A 5,112-nucleotide genomic window follows, 5' to 3' on the forward strand; every position below is an offset into this window, starting at 1 on the left:
GAATTCTGGAGGAGAGTTCTCCCGTGGCAGAGTAGAATAGCCCCCAAAGTTTGGTGTGACCTTGGAGGCCTTCAGGGTACAAACCATGGGATCGGCTGAGGAATCTTACTAAGAATCTGTATCATACAAAGGTTGTCTCGAGCCGGGCGGTGGTGGCGCACGCCTTTAATCCCAGCACTCGGGAGGCAGGGGCAGGTGGACCTCTGTGAGTTCGAGACCAGCCTGGTTTACAAGAGCTAGTTCCAGTACAGGAACCAAAACCACAGAGAAACCCTGTCTCGAAAAACCAAAAAAAAAAAAAAAAAAAAAAAAAAAGGTTGTCTCGAGACTGACCATGACCATTATATTCTATACAAAGTCATCTGGGACTAGGTTGCCTACCCCTTCTTAGGCAGACCTAGAAGGAAGGGTACATGTAGAAAAGGTGCCTGGGCTGCCTGATCACTTAAATCAGTGGTTCTCAACCTTCCTAATGCTGAGACCCTTTTGTTAGCATTCAGGCATCTGTCCTGGCCTGCCATTGGGGTCCTGACATGAGACGTCCTCAGCTGCAGCCACTAAGAGCACCTCCTGTGCACATTTGCTACATTCCCCCCCCCCACACTTTTGGTTTTTCAGGACAGGGTTTTTTTTTTTGGTTTTTCGAGACAGGGTTTCTCTGTGGTTTTGGAGCCTGTCCTGGAACTAGCTCTGTAGACCAGGCTGGTCTCGAACTCACAGAGATCCGCCTGCCTCTGCCTCCCAAGTGCTGGGATTAAAGGCGTGCGCCACCACCGCCCGGCCAGGGTTTTTTTCTGTAGCTTTAAAGTCTGTCCTGGAACTAGCTCTTGTAGACCAGGCTGGCCTCGAACTCACAGAGATCCTCCTGTCTCTGCCTCCCAAGTATTGGGATTAAAGGCGTATGCCACCACTGCCCGTTGCTACATTCCCTTTTAAAAGGTGGGCCTTGCCCACCTCCCTTCTCTTTCTTTCTGTCTCTTTCTCTCCCTCTTTCTTTTTCTCCCACGACTCTTGTCCCCAGGGACTGGTCTCTGCCACCCTCTCTGTTCCCTTCTTAGTCCCCCTTTTTACCCTTTCTCTGTCCTCTTCCTATAAACCTCCCATGTGAGCCCTGTTACATGGTATGGGTTCTCTTCTTGGCATTTTAAAATAAATTAGAACACCTTTAATACAATTCCTCATGTTGTGGTGACTCCTCACAACCATAAAATTATTTTCACAGCTGCTTCCTATCTGTAATTTTGCTACTGTTATGAATCTTAATGTAAACATTTTCGGAGATAGGGATTTGTTAAAGGGGTCAAGACCCACAAGTTGAGAACCACTGTCTTAAATAGTAGTGATAGAGAGTACTCTGGTGAGTTCTAGACTGGCCTGATGGCACTTTGGTGAAGGTCACAGGCCAATTCTTTATGGGGAGTTTAAAATAGGTAATGGTGAGGAGATGGAGCCCCATTTTGACCACATAAAATGTCGTTAATGAAGTAGAGTTGCTGTTGGATGAAGCTAAAAGACAGTGCCCTCCTCTGTCCCTGGAAATGGAGCTGTATGAATCCCTGGAAAAGATACTATTTTAGGGAGAGACAGGAGTGTGTGTGTGAGACATTCTGCCCATTCAGAGGCTGCTTCATGAATTTTTTTTTTTTTTAGTTTTGGCAAAATCAGATTTCCCAGCATCCCCCCCACCCCGTGCTGGCCCCTCTCCCAGAGGCCTCTGCATACAGAGTGATTGCTCAGTACTCCCCTATGCCCCCCCCCATACAGAATCAAGCTGCTTCCTTATGAGGTCAAGGAATTTTAGGTTTGCCTTCTCCCTAAGGAGCACCCTCTGCACCTGCCTCAGCATTCTGCCTCTTAATCCCCCCACTACCCCACTATAAAATCCAATCACAGATGTTACCAGGAAACTGAACTGTGGTTTTCTTGCACACACCTGGAGCTTAAGTCTAGCCCCTTTGCAGTGTAGCTCCCTTCTCTATCATTCAGCAGAAGAATCAAGACCCCAGAATTGAAAGAGGCTTTTGCAATAGTCCCGAGTTGAGTGATTCATGTAAATAGTTTCCCCAAGAAGTACCTCAGTCAGAATTTGTCAGAGGGACTAGAAGGATGTGTGCAAGGCATTCTGTGAGTATCTGGTAAGTTCTTCCTGGGAAGGAGTAGCCATTGGCAGGTGTGGCTAATGGGGGAAAATTTTTGAAAGTGGCCTATTCTAAGAATAAGAAAATTATTGGTCCTGAAATCCCACTCAGCACTTAGGATTCTGAGGCTTGAGAATTGAAAGTTCAAGGCCTGCCTGAGCTACAGGGTGAATTCAAAGCCACCTAGGTAACATAATAACACCCTGTCTCAAAACCAAAAGAAAACTGGGGAGCTGGGCGGTGGTGGTTTACGCCTTTAATCCCAGCACTCGGGAGGCAGAGGCAGGTAGATCTCTGTGAGTTCGAGGCCAGCCTGGTCTACAAGAGCTAGTTCCAGGACAGCTAGGACTGTTACACAGAGAAACCGTGTCTCAAAAAAAAAAAAAAAATGAGGGCCGTGCGATGGTGGCGCACGCCTTTAATCCCAGCACTCGGGAGGCAGAGGCAGGCGGATCTCTGTGAGTTCGAGACCAGCCTGGTCTACGAAGCTAGTTCCAGGACAGGCTCCAAAGCCACAGAGAAACCCTGTCTCAAAAAAAAAAAAATGAGGACTGGAGAGATGGCTCAGTGGTTAAGAGCATTGCCTGCTCTTCCAAAGGTCCTGAGTTCAATTCCCAGCAACCACATGGTGGCTCACAACCATCTGTAATGAGGTCTGGTGCCCTCTTCTGGCCTGCAGGCATATACAGACACAATATATTATATACGTAATAAATAAATATTTAAAAAAAAAAGAAGAGAAAAAAAATGAATGGGAGCTTGGGATGTAGTTATCTTTATAGTAGATTACTTGGCTAGTATGCATTAAATTCTGGGTTCAATCTGGACCCCACCCATTGTAAAGAAAAGTCTACATGAAAACATTTATTTAACACAGGAAGAAAATGTTTTTTATTTATTTCCTTTTTTGTTTGTTTTTCAAGACAGGGTTTCTCTGTAGCTTTGGAGCATGTCCTGGAACTAGCTCTGTAGACCAGACTGGCCTCAAACTCACAAAAATCTGCCTGCTTCTGCCTCGCAAGTGCTGGAATTAAAGGTGTGTGTGCACCACCGCCTGTCTTGTTTTGTTTTTTCGAGACAGGCCACTGACCAGCAAGAAAATTGAGTGTGTGTGCACTGGCAGGGACAGTAAAGAGAGTTCAAATGTGGTGTGTGTGTGTGTGTGTGTGTGTGTGTGAAATGCAGCTACACACTCACTACCTCCCCCATGCACCTTCCATCTACCTATCCAGTGATCTGATTACCATACATGTGGGAAAAAGGGTTTCTCTCTGGAAAAACAATTGTTGACATCAACTCTAAGCTTCCTCATGAACCTGAAATCAAGCCACTAATTTAGCATATGATGATAATCCATTGGCTTCCCTAGCAGAGGTCTCCTGCTGGACAGTACAGTGAGAGACCTTGGTCCTATTAAGAGTCCAGAATGTGAAATGTCATTGCCAGTAGAGCCAGCAAAGGTAGCAATGGACGCATCATACCTGAAGGGCACCCCAGCACTTTGCTATTCAAGTTAAACTATAGATTACTAAATTGACTTTGCAGATGTGATCAAACTCTCTCTCACTGTTCTTTCCTATTCCTTCCTTCCTCCCTTTCTCTTCTTTCCTCCCTTCTATCTTTTTCTTCCTCCCTTTTATCTTATTATGTAGTATATGCAACCTTCTCTTTTTGATAATATAGAGTAGGAAAACAAATCAATTAGGCCTGTTATTCCAGCACTTGGAAGGCAGAAATAGGGGGGTTGCCACTTTAAAGCCCAGTCTGGGTGCTACATAATGATTTCCAGATCAGCCTGAGCTACAGAGTGAGACTTAGTCTACACACACACACACACACACACAGACACATACACACAGACACACACACACACACACACCAGAATATATTATAGGTGGTAAGGAAATTTTCATTTGCAACATCTATTTCAATTTCGTGTGTATGTGTACACACTGGCATGATACAAATGTATCTCATATTGGGGTTGCAGGCAAAATGGTAAAACAAAATGTTTAAAAAATGCCATTGCTGCCAGGCGGTGGTGGCGCACTCCTTTAATCCCAGCACCACAGAGAAACCCTGTCTCGAAAAACCAAAAAAAAAAAAAAAAAAAAAAAAAGCCATTGCTTTAATGTATCCTTTCCCTAGAAAGTGACATTTGAGTTGAATCTAAAGCTACCAGGAAATGGGCACATAGAAGAAGCAGAGAAAGCTTGACAATATTAGGTAATGGCTGTGCCCACCAAGTTCACATATACTTGACACTTTGTACCACACTGCACACTCCCAGGCTTTGAGACTGCACCTGATTGCTTTAAGAATTCAATGTATTTCTACTGTTTGCTCCCATGCAACATCTGTACCTAGAACGGACCAAATCAATGATAGTTGGGGGTGGGGTGGAGTTGTTCATTACAGGGCTCAGGACCTATTGGGGCCTCAGGAATGACTGGTGCTCACTACAATTACCTGTTGCATCTCTCTTCCCTTGGAACAAGACCTGACCTGTGAGGCCAACCCAGGCTTGGGTAGAGACAGAAGGCTGTGACTGTGGACAACTCCCCAGAATAGGTGGCCTTGGAGCAGAGCCTCCTTTCCAGCCAGTGAGCACTTGACTCCCCTATACTCATCTAGCCTATTAAAGGTTGGGCCTAAACATAGGTTTTGCAGACCTCGCTCTGGAGGTGAGCCCCCTTCCCTGGAAGCCTGGCGGCCCTCATAGAGCGGTGAGCTCATTCTGGGGGGCGGTGTCGTCAGTCAGCTGGGGCACTTGAGCTCGTGGCGCGCCCCCGCATCCCCTCCCCGCCCCCGGCTCCCGGGCGATTTTACCAATTAAGGCTTTCTTGCCGGGCCGGGCTCGGCCGGGCCCCGCGCGGGGCGGACGTGGGGCGGGGATGCGGCCAACAAGAAGGCGGGCGGCAGCGGCTCATTCGCGTGGAGGCGCGCGGCGCGCAGCGGACACCAGCAGAACTCT

The sequence above is a fragment of the Chionomys nivalis genome, chromosome X (genome assembly GCF_950005125.1).
Source record: "Chionomys nivalis chromosome X, mChiNiv1.1, whole genome shotgun sequence".
In the NCBI taxonomy this organism is placed as follows: Eukaryota; Metazoa; Chordata; class Mammalia; order Rodentia; family Cricetidae; genus Chionomys; species Chionomys nivalis.